This window comes from Cryptomeria japonica, chromosome 8, assembly GCF_030272615.1.
Source record: "Cryptomeria japonica chromosome 8, Sugi_1.0, whole genome shotgun sequence".
In the NCBI taxonomy this organism is placed as follows: Eukaryota; Viridiplantae; Streptophyta; class Pinopsida; order Cupressales; family Cupressaceae; genus Cryptomeria; species Cryptomeria japonica.
In genome coordinates, this window is record NC_081412.1 from 120,564,259 (window position 1) to 120,586,032 (window position 21,774).

Here is a 21,774-nt window from a genome sequence, read left to right on the forward strand (position 1 = left end):
ACATTTGCACTCACTGTTCATCACAAAGTGCTGCTCATATTTTAGTACTCCCTGTTCATCACAAAGTACTATATCTTGGTACTTATTGTTCATCACAAAGTGTCTAGATCTATCCTATCCTAGGGCCTCTTCTTGAGTGAATCCTCTTGAGTAGTTCCCTAATTGGCAACGTATGTTCTATCACAGAATTGTCAATCCTAGCCCTATTTGTAATCCTAGTCTTCCCTAAACGACTTGCTTGAGTGTATCCTCTCAACAACTTATCCAATCGACAATGTATGTTCATCACATAACTGTCGATTTGACCTAGAAGACACAAATTCACATTTTTGGACACAAACGCGCTTTCCTGACATAAACACGCTTAGAGACTGCATAAATGTGCCTGTTTTACACAAATGCACCTGAAGCACACAGATGTGCCTATGCTCTACATAAACGCACCTAGATGACACAAACGTGCCTTCCTAGCACACATGCACCTGCACAACGCAGACGCGGCCGCATTCGGCATAGATGCGTTTTCCAGCACAGATGTGCCTGGCACAAACACAGACGTGCCTAGCGAGCATAGACGTGCCTGCAACCAATGCAGACGCACCTGGATGTTTTTGACATTTTTTGGACCCTAACCTAGAGCACATTTATTACCCTATCTAGCATGCATTAATAACAACAATAAATGCAACAAAGTACGAGGAGGTTTTGTGGTACTTACTGGCTCTCCTGCCTTTGTTGGCCTCTAGAATCGGCGAACGCGGTCGAATCTGTGAACCAAAGCCATCGCTGCTGACTGCTGCTGCTCTATTTTTGCTCTGCACTCTGCTTTTGTGGATGTGTAGATGACAATGAGGATGTATTTCCCTCGTGGTCTATCTTATAGATTGCCCTAGCCCTCGTTTCCTGAATCAGTCTTCATTATCTCGTGACTTTGTCACTCTATCCGATCAGTCCATTCTATCTCATCTTTCTTATCGAGAGATTGTTTGCGATCTTTTCAAACATTTTTTCATCCAATCTCTCGAGGGGGCATATCATTCCCATCTTGGGGCAAATTTGTATCAGTTCATCTTATCTTCTTTGAAACAACGTGACAAGCCGCATTGTCTCAAAGAGGGGCAAAATGTAGACACCCAAAATTGTCCAGTCTAATTAAATAAATATTTTATTTATTTAATTATCTAAGCTTAATTCTTCTATTAATTAAATAAATCTTTATTTATTTAATTAATTCATTTATCCTCTTCTAGCCTTATTTCTCATTTAAATAAATACATTTATTTATTTAAATTATCCTTTTCCTAAATTAAATAAATATCTTATTTATTTAATTGATCCCACTTCTTCTATTAATTAAATAAATCTTTATTTATTTAATTAATTCATTAACCTTTTCTACCCATGACACATGTCATTCATCTCTTAATTCATACACTACCTACCCCTTTCATTATTTTATTATTTCTTTTACCTACCCTCTAATCATAGCCGACCTCCTTTTACACCTCTCAATCTTATCCCTCCATTTCTTATAGTGTCTTCTATATAAGGAGATGCTTCCTTCATTATCAAACCCTGGCTAATCAATCATCCTAATGACTTGACTACTTGATCAATTGACTACTTGGCATATGTGATCCTACTTGCAACCACATTCCGTTCTTTGTTAAGCTCTTGTGCACATAAAATCTGAGAGCAAATATATCAAGCAAGATCAATGGAGATAGGAAGAATGAAGATCCAAACCCTATTGGATATGTGATGGTATAATCTTTGTGATTTCATTTGATTTGCATTGTCTTAGGTAATCTTCATATGTTATGGTGGATCTTTGTTGTTGTTAGGCTAGGGTTTTGTGGTTGAATTCATTTAGCCTTTCAATATTATCATTATTGTTATCCATTTTCACCATAAACACTATCTTCTATGTGTCTTTGAATCAAATGGACAAAATATGAATGTAGCTCTTGAAGGATCAATATGGCCTTGAAGATTTATTGAAGAATTCCATTTGGATACATATGAAAGTACTATATTACTTGAAGTTACTTTACTCTTTCTAGAGAATATCATTTCTAAAGATCAAAATAAACATTGAAGATCATGGGCACCTCACTCAAGTGAAAGCATTCTATAATAAAGACACCTTGAAGATCATGGGCACCTCACTCAGTTGAAAGCATTATATAATAAAGGCACCTTGAAGATCATGGGCACCTCACTCAAGTGAAAGCATTTTATAATAAAGACACTTTGAAGATCATGAGCACATACTATATATTATATTTTTAGCCATCACTTTAAAATCCTCTATGCAGTGATTGGCTTTGAGGTGATGCCATTAAGGGGGAGTGTACACGACACCACCTAGTGGCTAAATCCTATATTTAAGACCTAATAGGCATAAGACCTTTAGGCATTATATGCTCCAAATTTAAATAATGCTTGGCCTTAGGTGATGCCATTGAGGGGGAGTGTGCATGTCAATGACACCACCTAGTGGCTAAATCCTTTATTTTTTAAGTCCTACGGGCACAGTATCGTAAGACCTACAGGCAGATTTTTTTTAAGTCCTATGGGTATAGTATCATAAGACCTACGGGAAGATTTTTTAAAGTCCTACGGGCATATTGTAAATTCTTCTCCTTGTAAAACTTCCACTTGTAAAAGCATTGTATTAAGACCTATGGGCACTATGTAATGAACCTAGGGAGAGGCTAATTTGAGGGGACCGTGGCTCCACTATAATTTTTTAAGACCTCACAGCATCATTTTTAAAACACTGGGATTATAAATTATGACAAGATGACTTTCATGTAGTCCGAAATGCATGATCTTCATGTTGGCATATATTTGTGTCCCTGTTTATCACTGCCAAAGAAGACCTACGTTACTAGGGTGCTTCATTTTTTCTTTTATGAAAATTGACATGTGATCCCCTATTAACATTAAGGGGGAGTGTTAGAACATAATGTTATTAGGGATCACATCCTTATAACATTTATATATAATGTTCTAATATAAGGTTATAAAACCTTATATATTATATGCTTTATAAGCATATCCCATTTGAAATAATTATAATCTAATAACTATTAAATTATTAATTATTTATAAGTGGGGGTTATTGAAAAGGTGTGACTAGTGAAGTCACCCTTCCTCCTATATTTAAGGAGGTTCTCTCTCATTTGAGAGGTGTGTGAATTTGGAGCTTTATTTTGAGTTGTATCACTATGCATATGAGGTATTATTGGCCATGTGGAAGTATTGGAGGAGTGTCCCTAGGTTCATGTCTATTTTATTATAGACTATATTTGTAAGTGTTTTAATTAAATGATGCTTTATGGGGTTTTTTACCCGAAAAGGTTTTCCCCATGTATATCTTGTGTAATGTGTACATTTTGCATGTATGTTTCATATTTCATTTACTTTATAATCTTGTTTATAATGATTAGTACCCTAAGATCCTAATTTCTAACAGTATCTCTGTTGACAGATGTATTAGCCATTGTTCTCAAGTCATTAATAGTAGTAGCCTTCATTTTGTAAGCCGGTGGTAAAGCTCTTAGGACTTTAGAAACAATCTCATCTTCGCTCAGAGTTCCACCACAACATTGAATTCCCATAACAATCTCATTTACCCTTTCCATGAATGCAGTAATCCTTACATCTTCTTCCATCTTTAGGTTTTCATATCTCACCCAGTAACCATCAAGCTTAGAAATCTTCACTATAGGGTCACCTTCATTAAGACTCTCCAATTTATCCCATATATCCTTTCCAAATGATTTTTCTTTTAATCCCATTATTTGATTATGAGAAAGTGCACACAATAGGGCTTCTCTTGCTCTAAAATCATTCTCAAGATCCTTGTCTAGGTTTTCCAGAGGAGGATTTCCAGAGCCCAAATTATAAGGTTTGACACCATTGTGTATGATCTCCCAAATCTCATTACTGAGACATCTCAAATGAGTTTCCATTTGAATCTTCCATATTGTATAATTTGTTCCATCAAGCCTCAGAATATCCCTTCGAAAGATAGCTCTAGAAGAACTAGATTAACTTAAATTGTTAGTCACCATAGGAGGTTAAGCTTTCTACAGAGAGGACCAAAGATCTGATACCAATTGTTAGATAGATTAAATAACTAGAAGATAACTAAGAGGAGGGGTGAATTAGTTGTCATAGATTACCAGAACCATTAGCAATTTAAAGTTTAATACCGGAACCCAAAACATTAATATCAGAATATTAGTTAAACCAATTAAGCATGAACAATAATCACAAAATAAAAGCCATCCACATAACACCAAGATTTGTATGTGGAAAACCTGAAATAGGGAAAAATTGTGATGGGAAGCCTACCCATAGTCAAATAATACTTCTCCAGTAAGTATGTGAATTATAATTGAGGGGCCTGTATGTGCAGGAAGGCCAACAACCTAGAGTGCACTACTCATCACAAAAGGAGCCTCACTGACTACATATAAATCCAGACTACAATCCAAAGAAGTGTTGAACTGGAAAAGATAGCATCTCCTATGCTTGAGTATAGTTCTAGTTAAGCTCAATATCGGAGGACTAAATGCTCTTACATAAACCCAATTTAATCTCCAATGATCAACCAAATCCTCTACTTGAATGATATTGCATTATTCACACATTGCATTCCTTGACCATGACCTCTAACATAACCATGATGATCTACAATGAGATCTTACATCTATATATACAAACCCTCGACCATAAACAATCAGGTCAACCACTAGATAATAAACCAATTACATAATTACAAACCATGTTAGCCTTGGACCAAACAAATAATATCCAACACATAAGACATCCAAGAAATACATCGAGAGGTCCAATCCACATATTACATTAAAGTCGGTCCATAACCTAGATCAATTGGGACCCAATATAGGTCCATACACTATAGTAATGATCTCCATCCACCAAATATCAAATATGATCACCAATAGCATCCTAAAACTCCACCAGAAGTTGCACCAACACCACTTATGCAATTCATCAAAGATCTCCACCAAAAGCTCTACTGGTGAAACCCTCATTGCAACCAGAAACTAAGCTTCTAAACAAATAGGATATCATCTAATCACTAGACCAAAACCAATTGACCAAATATGAGCATAAGTATCATGAACAAGACAATTCCATCACCAAACTATACCCAGAGCCTACCGGATCATGCCAGATCCAAGTCAACCAAAAACCACTCAACCTACTAGGACTAGAAGGGTGTCAAGGAAGCATCCAAATAGCTAGTATTGGCATCAATGACAAAACATAAATGTAGAACATAATCGATTCCACCAAATGGCCAATAAATCTTGACTATCCTATCCATATTGTCCATCTCATATCCCTCATCCTATCCAAATGAAATCCTCCATTTTTATCTTTGGCCTTGATTATGTTTGAGGCAAAATAATGCATATGCATGAATGCTTTGGAAAATACAAGCCTTAAATCCTCTACCATCCATATCCATTACACATTATCCTTCCATCTCATACATCTTTATCCCCCATCCTTACATCCTTAATTTCACTACGCTTAGTGGGGAATTTTCCTCCTTTGCAACATGGTCCTTGGGTCTCCTTCATCCTCATCTCCATCTTTTATTCCTCCATATCCATCCACTCGATCCATCTATCCATTCTTTTACCAATCCTTGGTTCTCCCTTATCATTGGTTTTAGTCCATCTATCCTATATCCACCATTCCACCCCATCCTATCCAATTATATTTTTAATCCAATCATATTCTCCATCTCTTCCAATTCAATCATTAATCTCATCCCTAATCCAATCCTACTCAATCATCCATCCCCCTTTTCATCCTATCTAATCATTTATCCTTCTTCCATCTTATCCAATCCATCAAATTGAGCTTTTCCCATCTACCTGAGCTCACATTGACTTGTGCCTAATCTAAACACCCATCCATACTATGCTAATCAAATCCAAGCAACAATCCTCTCATCTACAAACCTCGCACATCTAAATTGTCTTTTGTCATCCATCAATCAATCCACACCCTACCCATTGGGATGAATCCTTCCCATGTTTAGTAGTTTATCGAAATCCATCTCCTACCCATCGGGATGCATCCTTCCCTAGTCCAAACATTTATCCAAATTCAAGTCCTACTCTTAGAAAGAAATGTCGGTTGGACATGTGCATGTTGTTTGCATGCTTGATCTTTTCACTTTAATGTTCATCTTGTGTCCTAGGACTATACTTTCTCATTACTACCTTGATCATCCTATATCTTGGTATGTCTTGGCTAGTGTATAATGAGGCATAGTTTTCATGGTATGGTGTTTTTGAAGGTTTTCCTTGTATGAACTAGAAACCCTGCATTAGTTTTTATCAACACTTTCATGATTGTGTGCAAGGCATTCCTATTTGTCTGAGCGTAAGTCCACGCCTCGGATCTTTATATCATCCTGGTTCTTATATTCACTAGTGTAGACTATCCATGGCAATATCAAACCTAGGTTTGCTCTCTATATTTTCTCAACAAGAACTCCCATCCATTTGTCATTTCTTTATCTCATTTCATTCACAAGACTCCAATCCATCCTTTCCTCTTTCCCTCTTCATCACTCTCATTCTTTTATCACCTTGTCTTCTCATCCATTTCGAGAGCACACCCGTGTTCTTCATACTGCAATATCCTCTCGAGGGGGCATACAACTACTTGCTCGTCATCCTTCCTTGTCATTCTTTCTCATCTTATGACTAGGGAATCATGCTACTAATAATTATCCTTTTCTTCCACCATAGTTTATTCTTCTTTGATATAACATCACTTTATGACCCTATATCAAAGAGGGGCAAAATGTAGACACCTAAAATTAATTAAATCAATATTTAATTAATTTAAGCTTGTCAATATAATTAATTGATTTAATTGTGCTATCCTTATTCCTCTCGGTGTTAACTAAATCTAATTTAATTAATCTTGTCATTATTGTCCAATAATTAATTTATCAAATAAATTAATTATTTCCCCATTCTTCTAAAGTCCCTCCAATAATTTTTCCTCTAAACCCACTCAGTTAATTAATTTTAATTAATTAACCTAACTAAAGTGATTCCTACAAATCACTTTTTCTAATCCCCACTTGGCATAATTAACTCCTCCAAAATCTCTCATAATCCCACTTAGCATTATTCTCCAATTTTAAATTCCCACTCATGTCACATCAATATTGAGCCTCTCAAATAGATTAAGATTTCTTTCAATCCCCCTATGCAACCTCATTTTGAATTTTCAAATTCCTTTTCCCCCCTTTTCCCAAGGAATTTTATATTCTTTTTTATTCCTTCAAGGTTTCCTTGATCCATGTCCACTACCTCAAACCAATCCTAGCCCTTCATGATCAAATCAATATTGGCCCTCCATTGACCTCCTCCAAAATATAAATTGGAGGATCATTTCCCCACCAAATAACAACATCATTCTTCTAATCTTATGTTGCTCGTTTCTCTTCTACCTTCTTCCTATCATACCATCATAATGCCCTCATAATCCTTCAATTTTCCAATCTAAATCTATCCAAATCCACATTAAAGGAGCCAATCCAATCAAGTGGAGCACAAGGGCACCTCCACTTCATCCAAGGCTCAATCCGAGGAAGAAGTCAAGCTTGGGAAGGTATACTTGGTTTTGGTAATTTATATGCTTATGCTTGTTTCTTGTTTTATCTAGCCATTCCATCCCTTCTCATGTTTGCACGCCTTCAAATTTTATTTAGTCTCTTCTTTATAACATTGGTAAGATTTTCTCTTTGTAGAATATCCTATAAATTTACCTTCATCTACTCTGATGTCCAACTTTCCAAGATTTCCTTCATCTCTCTAGATATATCATTTACTTCCAAAAACTTTGAATACCTTATTGAGGGAATCCTTCCATGCCATAACTCATATAATGTCTTCCCGTACTTCTTTCTGAATAGAACTATGCTAAGGGTATATACAATAGTGTGTATTGCTTCTCTCTACTACACTTCTGGTAGGTTTGCTTCTTTGATCATAGTTCTTGCTGCTTCTTGTATAGTCTTGTTAATTCTATCTATGACACCATTCTGTTGAGGTATCTTAGGAGAAAACAAATGTCTCCTAATTCTATATTTCTCACAATAAGTATCAAATTCATTAGCAACAAACTCTCCACTATCTGATCTTAAGAATTTGATTCTTCTATCAACTACATTTAAACTCTATCTTTGAATATCTTAAACTTTTCTAATGCTTCCAACTTTTCTCTTAGAAATACAACCCAAGTCATTCTAAAATGATCATCAATTAAGAGCATGAAATACCTATCACCTTGTAAACTCCTTGTTTTGGTTAGACTGCATAAGTCTATGTATACCAAATCCAACAATTCAGTAGAAGATTGTTATTTTCCTCTGAATGTTCTCTTTGTCTGTTTTCCCACTTGACATTCTTTGCAAACCCTGTTATTTGGTTTAGTCAATCTTGGTAGATCTCTCATAACTCTTGTCAAACTAATCTTCACCAAATTGTCAAAATTGATGTGACACATCCTCTGGTTCCATAACCAACTTTCATTGATCTGGGATATTAAGAAATATCTTGTAGTAGCTTCCAATCGATACATGCTTCCATTTTTCCTCTTTCCTAGAACAATAATAGTTTTGGATGTCTTCTAGATCTCACAACCACCATCCTTTATACTTGTCGCTTCCTCTCTTTAGCTTTCTCACAAAGTCCACTTCCATCTCATCCAAGCTCTCATCATCTGAATATTTTGATGCTTTAAATGTTGTATTTGTTCTTGCTTTGTCTTTACCAAACTTCCTCATCTCAAATACAGTCAAGGTGCCATACAATTATTCTCTAGTGAACTTGGACAGATCTTAAGTTTCCTCAATAGCTGAAATCTTGTCACTATAACATTCTAGTAAATTCCTCATGATATTTTTTATCTTATCCTTATCATCCAAGGTACCAACAAGATCTCTAATCTCATTTACTGCATTGTCAACCTTATGAAAATAACTTGTTATTTCTTCACCTTCTTCTATCCTCAAGTTCTCATATCTCCCTTTAGTAGTTTCCATCTTAGCTAGCTTAACTCTGTCATTTCCTTCATAGATGTTCTTTAATATTTCCCAAACTTCATAAGCAGTATCCAATGCAACAACCTTTGCCAAGTTAGTTTTAGATAGGGCACTAAAGATATCATATCTTTCTCATTCATTCTCTTCATATACTTCAATCTCATCCGAGGTAGTAGGACCATTTTATGACATCACATACTTCATCTCTATAGCTTTCCAAGAATCATAACTTTAAAAAATCAAGTATCCTCTCATCTTCACTCTCCAAAAACTATAATTGTATCCTTCAAAGGTAGGAATAGTCAATTTATGTGCCATCAGATCTTCCTCCAGTGCTTAGACTCACTTTGTAGGAACCAAATCTCTGATACCAATTGTTTAATATCCCAGACAAGTGAGAGGGGTAGTGAATCAATTGTACCAATTAAAATATTTTACTTAATCCACAAAAATAGACCTAGTAAACAAACTTATGATAACTTAACCATAAATGGATATAAGCATGAAAGTGCACACACATAATGTTGGTAGTATGGATGTGTTGCATTGGTTTTATCTTTGATGTCAACACTTGTCAACACTTATCAGCACTGAAGATCTTTGGTTATGTTCACCGGCATGTTTAGTGACTTATGCATAGTCATCGGTATTTGATTCACTGACAGATTATATTGTTCACCGACATGTTTAGTGACTTATGCACAATCATCAGTATTTGGTTCACTGGCAGATTATATTGTTCACTGGCACTAAGGATGACTTGTTATCATCTAGAGATTACTTGGTTATAGCAAAGACATGGTTTGGACACTTGGTTTTGGTTATTTGGTTATTTGTCTAATCAAGTTTTCATATTTGTTGTTACCGGCAAATTGGTCTAGGTTATGGACCGGCAAGCGTTATCTATTCCAGATCAGAACGACACATTATGGAGATGATTTATCGATTGGTTATTATTGTAAATGCATTAAGCTGACATAATGCATCACATATTGATTCTTTTGTAATTGATTTAATTGTAATATTCTTAGTGAGTCGACCTACACATTTGGTCTTAAGTTTTGGTATATATGTAAGATCTCATTTGTGAGATTATGGAGTAGTGGTAGAGGAATGTAATAAGGTATATGCAAATATAAGCAGAGCTACTCATGCAGACATCATTTGAAGATTCAAGGAAGGTATGAAGAAGACAATCAGAGTTTAACTGGTACTGAATCCAACATATGAAGATGCTATTTTGAGTAGTACATTATCATTGGATTTAACCATCAAATTGTAGTCAGTGTGACTCCCATTTTGTGATTGAGCAGTGAGCTCTAGGCAGTGGGCCTTTCTGCATGTGTAGACCCCATTTGTACACACATATATCTACAGTAGTATCATCTGATTATGGGTAAGGTTTCTCACCATGCTTTTTCCCCTTACAGGGTTTCCATGTACAAATATCTATGTTATGTGTTGTGGATGTTATTTATCTTTCTGTTTCATGCAAAAATTTTACCGGTACTATTATTAACTATTAAACTATCAACTGACATTAAGTTTGGTTTATCTGCATTATGCATCAAGTTTGATTAAGTTATATTTGGGTTGAAATTAATAGACAACTGATTCACCCCCCCTCTCAGTTGCCTCTGGGTCCTAACAATTGGTATCAGAGCTAAGTCCTCTTTTTGTAGATGTTTAACAACTTGAGGAGATTCTATGACAACTAACTATTTCAGGAAGGATAGTCTGAAACTTGATGGAACTAACTATGGTATATGGAAGATTAGAATGGAGACACATTTGAATTGCATTGGAAGAGACATATGGAATGTTACAAAGAATGGCTATGTTGGTCCTACACAGAGTCAACCTAATCCACCAAACTTGGCTAAAGATCAGGAGAATGATTGCAAAGCAAGAGAAGCACTTTTGAGCACATTGTCAGATCAAAAAATCATGCGATTATCAGACTGATCTACTGCTAAAGCTATTTGAGACAAATTAGAAACATTTAATGAAGGTGATTCCACTATCAAAATTACAAAACTACAATGCTTTCGGGCCAGGTATGAAAATCTAAAAATGGAAGAAGATGAAAGAATTTCTACTTTTATGGAAAGATTTAATGAAATTGTTTTGGGTATACGATGTTGTGGAGGATCCTTAAGTGAAGATGAAATTTTTTATAAAGTTTTAAGAGAATTGCCACTGGCATACAAAATGAAAGTAACTTCTATTAATGAATTAAGAACAATGCCTAATACATCAGTATCTAGAGATACCTTGGTTGGAAAACTTTCATCTTTTGAACTTGAGGAATTTGGTCCTATTGCTACAATTAAGATAGATTTAGCTTTCAAAACATCATCATCATCTACAACATCATCATCATCATCATCTAAGAAATTTGATTGGAAATCACTTTATGCAAGATAATTTGAAGACATCAGAAGGGAAAATGAAGAACTGGAAGAGCTTGAAGCATTATTTGCAAGGAAAATGCCTAAAGGTCTAGTTGGAAGTAAGTATGAAGGTAAATCACTATTTAAATGTTTTAACTGCAATAAAATTGGTCATATGGCATCTACGTGTCCTAATAGACATGTAAGATTGAAAGAATAAGCTAAAAGAACATATAAGCCTAACCCTAAATATCTCAGATATAGATTTAAGAAGAATAGAGACAAATCATGTTACTATGTTGACAAAGGAGTTACTGATGATTCTAATGAGGAACCACAGACAATGGATGGGCTTTTGTTGCAATAATAGAAGATCAATTGGTACCTACTGTACAACTGGTAGAGTAGACCCTGGCAGCTAAAATTGAAGAAAAAGATGAATGGATCATTGATTCTGGATGTTCACATCATATGACTGGTGATAAAAGTAAATTCTTAATCTTTCAGGAATACAATGGAGGTCTAGTAAGATTTGGGGATGACAAAGCTTGTTTGATTAGAGGAAAAGGCACTATATCTTTTGATGGTAAGCACAATACTGGCAATGTTTATTATGTTGAAGGTTTGAAGTATAATCTTTTGAGTGTTGGTCAATTAGTTGAAAAGGGATTTCAATTACAATTCAAGAATGGTAAATGCAAAATCATGAATAGAACTGGTTTGGAAATTGCAACTGGTAATCAGACTAGAGGTAATATATTTCATTTGAATAAAAATGAGAAGACATGCTTAATTGCACATATTGATGAAAGTTGGTTATGGCATAAGAGACTTTGTCACATAAATTTTGATTGCATTTTAAAGATTAGTACAACTAAGGCAGTAAGGTATTTACCTAAGATTGTAAAACCTCACAGTTCGGTATGTAAGGAATGTCAATTTGGAAAGCAAGTTAGAACAACTTTTAAGAGTATTCCAGAGTAATCCAATAATGTTCTTGATTTAATTCATACTGATTTATATGGTCCGGCGAGAACAAGGAGATAGATATTTTATGCTAATCATTGATGATTATTCTAGAATGTGTTGGGCTAATTTTCTTAAGGAGAAATCAAAAGCTTTTGGGAAATTCAAACTATTCAAGGTAATGGTAGAAAATGAAACTAGTAAGAAAATCAAATGTTTAAGATAAGATCAAGGAGGTGAATTCACATCTAAGGAATTTAATACATTCTATGAAGTGAATGGAATTAGAAGACAACTATTAGCACCTCAGACACCCCAGCAGAATGGAGTTGTCGAAAGGAAGAACAAAACTATTCTGGATGCAGCTAAAAGCATGATATCAAAAGCAAACCTACCTCATGTATATTGGAGAGAAGCAGTAAATACAAAGGTTTACACATTCAACATAGTTCACATCAAAGGTGAAACCGGTAAGACCCCTCATGAACTATGGTTTGGTAATACTCCCACTCTTAAATATTTCAGAATATTTGGAAGAAAATGTTATATTAGGAGAGATGAGTATGTTGGTAAATTTGATCCTAGAAGTGATGAAGAAATATTTCTTGGTTATTCATCTATGAGCAAGGCATATAGATGTTTTTGTAAAAGATTACAGAAAATCATTAAGAGTGCAAATGTGAAGATTGATGAACAGTTTAGAGGTAATTCAAGGTCTATGGACTTTGAACCAGTAGTTGAGATAATCACAAATGAGCCTACACTGAATACACCAGTACAAAATGTTAATCCAGTCACACCGACATCATCTAAGAATTCCACAGTGACTGAAGAACAACAACAAGTGAACACACCCAGGTATGTAAGATTAAATCACTCTGAAAGTCAGATAATTGGGAATAAGTATCAAGGAGTTATGACAAGAGGAAGATTGGCAAATGAAGAGGTATGCTTAATTTATCAAATTGAACCAACAACTATTTTTAAGGCATTTTAAGATAAACATTGGATTAAGGCTATGGAAGATGAATTGGAACAAATTGAAAAGAATAACAAATGGACATTGGCTCCCCAACCTAAAAACAAAAATGTAATTGGAACTAAAAGGGTATTCATAAATAAACTTAATGAAAATGGTAAGGTAATCAGAAATAAAGCAAGATTAGTGTGTAAGGGATATTCACAAATAGAGGGAATTGATTACAATGGAACCTTTGCACTGGTAGCTAGAATTGAGGCAGTCAGACTTTCTAGCATTTGCAGCACACAAGAACTATAAAGTAAATCAAATGGATTTTAAATGTGCATTTATGAATGGTGAACTTGAAGAGGAAGTTTACATTGAACAACCTGATGGATTTTCTTTGACAAATGACAAAGATATGGTTTTTTAGGTTAAGGAAAGCTTTATATGGATTAAAACAAGCTCCTAGAGCTTGGTATGCTAGATGGAACAAATATCTTTTGAAGCTTGGTTACACTAAAGGTAATGCTGACAACAACTTATATTTCAAAGTAACTAATGATGACATCTTGGTTATTGAAGTTTTTTGTTGATGATATCATTTTTGGAGGAGAAGATGGATTGTGTGAAGACTTTTCTAATAAGATGCAAGAAGAATTTGAAATGTCTATGCTTGGGGAGATAAAATTCTGTTTAGGATTGCAGATTTCACAAACTGATAAAGGTATATCCACATGTCAATCAAAGTACTTAAGGAACAATTAAAGAAATTTGGTATGGAAAACTCTAAACCGGTAAGTACTCCTATGACTACAACTGATAAACTATCATTGAGGATGAATTAGAACCTGTTAATCTGACAAGATATAAATCTATGATTTGAGGTTTATTGTATTTGACACAAACAAGACTTGATATTATAAATTCAGTATGTATTGTTTCAAGATTTCAGAGTAATCCTAAGGAAAATCATGAACCAGTAGTAAAAAGGATTTTATGGTATCCTAAAGATGAAAATTTTGATTTATGTGCATACACATATGCAAATTGGGTAGGAGATGTAGATGATAGAAAGAGCACTAGTGGAGGAGCATTCTTTCTTGGTAGCTGATTGATTTCATGGTTGAGCAAGAAACAGAGTTGTACATTATTATCAACAACTGAATTAGAATATGTTGTAGCAGCAACAAATTGTACTCGGGTATTATGGATTAAGCAAATGTTGAAGGACATAAAGGTAAAATGCAAAGAACCTATAATTATTTACTATGATAATATGGCAGCAATTGATATATCTAGGAATCCAGTATTTCACTCTAAAACTAAACATGTTTCTATCAAATTCAATTTTCTGAAAGAGAATGTTGAAGCAAAAGAAGTGAAATTGGTTTATGTGAATACTAAAGAACAAATTGCAGATATCTTTACTAAGCCTTTGCCTAAGGAAACTTTTGAATATCTTAGAGAGCAACTTGGGGCTATATCCTCACCAGTAGAGACTTAGACAGTTGGAAATTGGCATCAAACCGACAGGAATTTACAGAGAAACTTTTTTCTGGCTTTGATGGAGGACAAGTACTTCTCAAGGGGAGTAGTTGGATAAATTGGTATTTGTAATTAGTTCTATGAATTGGTTATATCTGGTTTTTGTATTGATTTGGAATTTGATGTCAAAGGGGGAGAGATATATATGGAAAAACACATTATCCTTTGGGGAGATTATTCATTGGGGGAAAGATATTATGTATTTTGATTTTTGGTAATTGATCTCTTTGGGAGATTGTTGGTTTTTGGTTTTTGGCATTTCTTCTTTGGCACTTAGATGGTTTTTCCATCTTGTGTTTCCATCAATGCCAAAGGGGGAGATTGTTGGTATTATGGATGTGTTGCATTGGTTTTTTCATTGATGTCAACACTTATCAGCACTGGAGATCTTTGGTTATGTTCACCGACATGTTCAGTGACTTATGCACAGTCATTAGTATTTGGTTCACTAGTAGATTATATTGTTCACTGGCACTGAGGATGACTTGTTATCATCTGGAGATTACTTGGTTATGTCGAAGACATGGTTTGGACACTTGGTTTTGGTGATTTGCTTATTGGTCTAATAAAGTTTGTATATTTGTTGTTACCAACAAATTGGTCTAGGTTATGGACCGGCAAGTGTTATCTATTCCAGATCAGCACAACACGTTATGGAGATAATTTATTGATTGGTTATTAGTGTAAATGCATTAAGCTGGCATGATGCATCGCATATTGATTCATTTGTATTTGATTTAATTGTAATATTCTTAGTGAGCTGACCTACACATTTGGTCTTAGGTTTTGGTATGTATGTAAGATCTCATTTGTGAGATTATGAAATAGTGGTAGAGGAATCTAATAAGGTATATGTGAATATAAGAAGAGCTACTCACACATACATCATTTGAAGATTCAAGGAAGGTATGAAGAAGACAATCAGATCTTAACCAATACCAAATCTATCATATGAAGATGCTATTTTGAGCAGTGCATTATCATTGGATTTAACCATTCAATTGTAGTCAATGTGACTCCCATTTTGTGATTGAGCAGTGAGCTCTAGGCAGTTGGCCTTTTTGCATGTGTAGACCCCATTTGTACACACATACTATCTGTAGTAGTATCATCTGATTGTGGGTAAGGTTTCCCACTATGGTTTTTCCCCTTACATGGTTTCCACGTACAAATATCTGTGTTATGTGTTGTGGATGTTATTTGTCTTTCTTTTTCATGCATTAAACTTTATCAGTACTATTATTAACTATTAAACTGTCAACCGACATTAAGTTTGGTTTACTAGTATTATGCATCAAGTTCGATTAAGTTATATTTGTGTTGAAATTAATAGATAACTGATTCACCCCCCCCCCCCCCCTCTCAGTTGCCTCTGGGTCCTAACACATAAAATATACACAAGAACACAATATATGCATGAAAAACCCAAGGAGGGAAAAAACATGGAGAATGCTAATTCTCAATTATGAAACAACTATTAGAGTGACACCAATTAAGGTGATTTTTACAAAGGCTAGCTAACTGCCAGAATAATAATTGCAAGTGGGCTCACTGTTTGGCTACAATTGCTAGAAAAATAAGGACTCACTTCCTAGAAGAATAAGAAAGAAAAAGAAAGAATCCACCACTGAAGCACAATTGCCATAGTGCTGCAATGCTAAAAGAAACCTTTGGATCGCCGCCTCTAATACCAAATAGTAACAAAACACAATCTCACTACTCAACTTCAACTCTTCACAACCTCACACACATATTCACATAAAATATATCTTTTTCAATCCACTTGCATCCATTACATTTTCACATTACAATCATCTTCAATTTTATACCGATCTCTCTCCAAGTGGGCCAAAAGAACAATTCACCGAAATACAATTTGAAATAAGTCTAAAATAAACATTCCAATGGTGGAAAGGAATGAGAAGTGGATCACACTGCAACACAACATTGATAAAAATAACATGTTATCCATACACCACAAATGCCAGAGCAACAATAGAATCATTCAAGGTCAACCAAACCTGGAATGACCATATCAACAACCATGACTCTAAAGCTCATCATTACATGCCAAATTAAAATATCAAAGATAAATGCATGAATACCATAAATTTGATATCTCATCAACAAAATCAAGAATATGAAGAAACATAGAGCTCGACAAAATCTGCTAGAAAACATCATCATTACTGAATAGACTTCTGAAGCACAACTTTCAAAGCACCGAATCATAAGAGTAACATCTCAAGGTAATGTACAATGACATACCAACACATCTTGAACACATTTGCAACATATAAAAAATGTGGAGCACAATTCACTCACTGAATCATATAATCAGTATGTTGACATCAATGACAACAATACTAACATACCATCAACTTCAAATTTGCAACAAACTAAACTGAAATCTTATGGAATTAGCCTTAGAAGCTCTTAAAATCTCAGTACCACAAACATGTCAAAATATTTCAAATACATAGTTTCACCATCCAAAAATGTAGTTTCATAGTTGTAGTGCAAATCTTAATTAAATTAGTTTGTCCAAATACGTGATATTATGTTCCAAAAATACATCAAAAAGTGCCACAGATGTGGTAAGATGAGTTAAAAACGTGTTTTCTTAGTTGATAATTCTTTCTCAATTCTATCTGTAAATACACCAGAAAGTGACATGGACACGGTAATATGAGTAAAAAACACTAGAAATGGACATAGACGCGGTCAAAGTGATCGTATATGCATTGGAAGTGAACATAGATGCATTTCTGAAAAATTATCAATTTTGTCCAAATTTTTGAAGTTGTTGATTAGTGACTAGATCTCAATGTTGATGGATTTGTGACAAGAAAACACAACAAACAAGAAGACACAATGTTTGAAGGTGTTGTCTAAGTATGAACCTAATGTGTATGTTCTATAGGATGAAAAATCCCAATTTCCATGGGTCTTAACACAATAGAGAACACTTGTAAGCAAGCACAACCTAGGCTAGAAAGATGATACTACTTGTTGAGTCCCCACTTGGATTTCTCCAAATACTTAAACAAAGTGAACATAAAGATTTGGTGGTATTGGTTCCCCCTTACATGACACTCACTTCTTGGACTTACCAAAATCTCATACTCTAAAGATCTAAAGATCTTATAAACCAAGGGACATTTGTCTCAATAATGAGTAGTAGCAATGTGGGGTAGCTTCGGAGGTCCAACCTCCTGCACTAGCAAACAAAAGGGTTTTGGGCTAATAAAAACAATGGTGTTTAGTCATGTTCTAGGGTATGCTAGTGGCCATACATGTGGTAGTTTGCTTAATTAAGAGGCCTCCCTGCCCTTTTGAGTTTTTATGCATCACATGGATAAAAACAATGGGGGGTAGCTTCGGAGGTCCAACCTCCTGCACTAGCAAACAAAAGGGTTTCTAGGCTACTAAAAACAATGGTGTTTAGTCAAGTTCTGGGGTATACTAGTGGCTATACACATGGCAGTTTTCTCAATTAAGAGGCCTCCCAACCCTTTCAATTTTTTATGCATCACATGGATACTAGGGGAGCATTTGTTGGTTTAACACATCAATACTAGGTGATAAGATGAATTTTGTCACAAACCACAGTTATTTATATAGAAGATCAAAATGAAAGTACCGCTTGAGTTGTTCCCTCTCACAAGATGAGAGGTAGGCCCTCTAAAGACAATATAAATTTCTCTTACACCCAAGATCCAATGGAAGGCAATGGGAGAGGATAATTTTATTATTATCTTAGGGTTCTTATCTAAACACAAAGCATGCATGCTTCAAGAAAATTTCATTTACCCTTCAACAAACAAATAAAAAGATCAATGAAATCAATGTGAGCCTAATTAAACTAGAAAGGACAAACACACATCTAAATTACCCTAGCAAGCCAATGATTATTAGTTTGAATGATTACCCCAACCTACAAGAAAACTTGTTAGGTTGATTTTAAAAATCCCAAAATGAAATGTGAAAGGGGCCTTCAATAAAATGATAGGAATAGTGGCACCACTTTGTTAGGTTACAAAGGTTAGGATTGAAGCAAATCAAATCTGAAATTTAACCTTAATTTGAAAGACAAAAAGCAAGTGTAGAAAATATAGACACTGTTATACCTGACATAGACGCAAAAAAACCTAGATTGTAACCTGCAAAAAACCTGCAACCTGCAACCTGCAAAATCATAGAAAATGTATATGCAACAATACAAACCAAATACAAACATAAAATAGAAAATACGTAACAAGAAATAACATATACATGGCTTTGAACAACACAAACATGACAATATAAAATAGAAAAGCGCTAAGATAACAGTAAAAAAATGTCAGATTTGAAATCACAGACGTGATTTTGGTGAAAACTTGCAAAACAAAAAGTTTAAAAAAATGCATACGTGCCAACATGATGAGCAAATGTGACTTTGACCTAAAATAATCGCTAACCCAATCTATAGCTTATAAAAGATACTTAAAAATATAAAATAATTTTAGAAACAAGGGAGTAAGGTCCCACTAGGCATGCCAAAATGTATATGGTGAAATTGGAAGACTAAAATATTGTAAAACAAAATAAAGATACAATCATATTAAACCCTATTTCTACAATGAAATCCACCATACACCACTGAAAAACCTAAAAACATGCAAAACACATAATATGAAAGATTATACCATTCAAATGCTCATAGGGTTTGATCTCCATTGTTTCCTATCTCCATTGATCTCACTTGATATGTTTGTTTCTCTCACATTTTATGTGTGCACAAGAGCTCAATAAAGAATGGATTGTGGTTGTGTAGATGTTTGAGTAACTAATTGCTTATTGGGGATTGAAAAGGATGAAATGACCCCCTTTTATAGAGAGCACTCTATGAAATGGAGGGATAGGATTAAGAGGTGGAGGAATGAATGGTTGGATAGGATTAGTGGATAGGTATAAAAAATAGGAAAATATTAGAGGTGGTTAGAGGTAATTTAAGAGATGAATGGCAACTATCATGGAGGGAAAAATTTAATGAATTATCTAAATAAATAAAGATTTATTTAATTAATAGAAGAGGTGAAATATTTATTTACTTTAGGGAAAGGATAATTTAAATAAATAAAAATATTTATTTAAATGAAAAAAGGTTAGAAGAGGATAAGTGAATTAATTAAATAAATAAATATCTATTTAATTAATAGAAGGATAAGGATAAAATGAATAAATAAATAAAATATTTATATAATTAGGCTAGGACAATTTTGGGTGTCTACATACATACATACATACATAGACACACACACACACACACACACACACACACACACACACACACACACACACACACACACACACATATGTATATATAACTATTGTCCAAGCGTAAATCTAATGTTTAGTTGTAAAAGAGAAGTAATAGCCATTTATTTAGTCATTTATAGTTGTGTTGCAAAAAAATAGTAGAATTTAGTCATTTTTAGTTGTCATGACTAAACCTTTTAGTCATGTAGTCATTTATTTGCCAAATTCTACTAGTGATATGTTAGAGGAGAACTTTAGAGATTTTGAAGGGTTATTAAACTTGAAAAATGTCTTCCCTCAGGATGAAAATATCATGAATACTCTGAGAGACATGTTGATTTCAGACAAAAGAGGCCTATAGATATTGAGGGTATTATCCTTGATTGCCAAGAGTCATGTGCCCCTAGTAGGTACTCCTCCCGAGGACAATTAGTTTGATAGCTATAGTTCTCAAATAAGTGTTGACTTACCTAGGATGATAGTACACATGGTTGACTCAAGACCCACTTTCCCTAGCATCAATGCTTTTACCATTCTCTTAGGTTACACTGGAATGTTTAGCAGCTCTACTACTTCTTCAGTTGAAGCTCATACAATTTTTTGTAGTGCTAGTTTAGGTACTAGTACTATCCCTAATGGTGGTACTAGTCCTCATGTTAGTACTGGTGGAGGTGGTGGTGCACATGGTGCTCCTCCACCCCCTCCTCCACCTATAAATCTTGTCTTGAACACCATATTACAAAACATAAATCAATTACAATAGCATCTCATGAACCATGCATTCATATCTAGCCAGTCTTCTCTATCTGCCTACTACCGCAAGAGCCTACTCGATTTGACCATCCTTAACACTATCCTTCCCCAAGGGGTTGAGGCATTTAACTTTGATCAATTCAATGGAGATGGTGATCCTAATGTGCACATTGACTCATTCATGACTATGCATAGAAAATACCATAGTTTATATTTCATCTTTCTCAAGCTTTTCTCACATTCCCTCAAGGTAATTGTGTTAGAATGGTACAAATCATTACTCGATCATTCCATCTAAACATTTAATTAGCTTATGGACTTGTTTCTCAAATGATTCCAAGCCAACATTGGTAGCAGGGTCACCATCATATGCCTTGTTCACTATAAGAAAAAGCTAAATGAGAAGGTTACAAATTTTATTTCGTGATAACAATATATTTCTACCAAGATCCCCTTTTACCTACTAGATAGTGATTTGCAATGAATTTTTATTGTAAATCTGCAGCTGACATTAAGGGAGAAGTTGTCTCTTAATTGATACCAAAAATTTGCTAGCTTATATTTTGCACTCACTGGTTGCTAGCATATAATGGTTCAGTTTAGAGAGTCTACTTCAAACTCTCATTTTTGGTGCTTTTGGGGACATTTCCATGGAAGGGTCTAGAAAGAAAAAAGTTGTGGCTAATGTTGTAGCCTCATCACTAATAGCTATTGCACATGAACCATAGTGT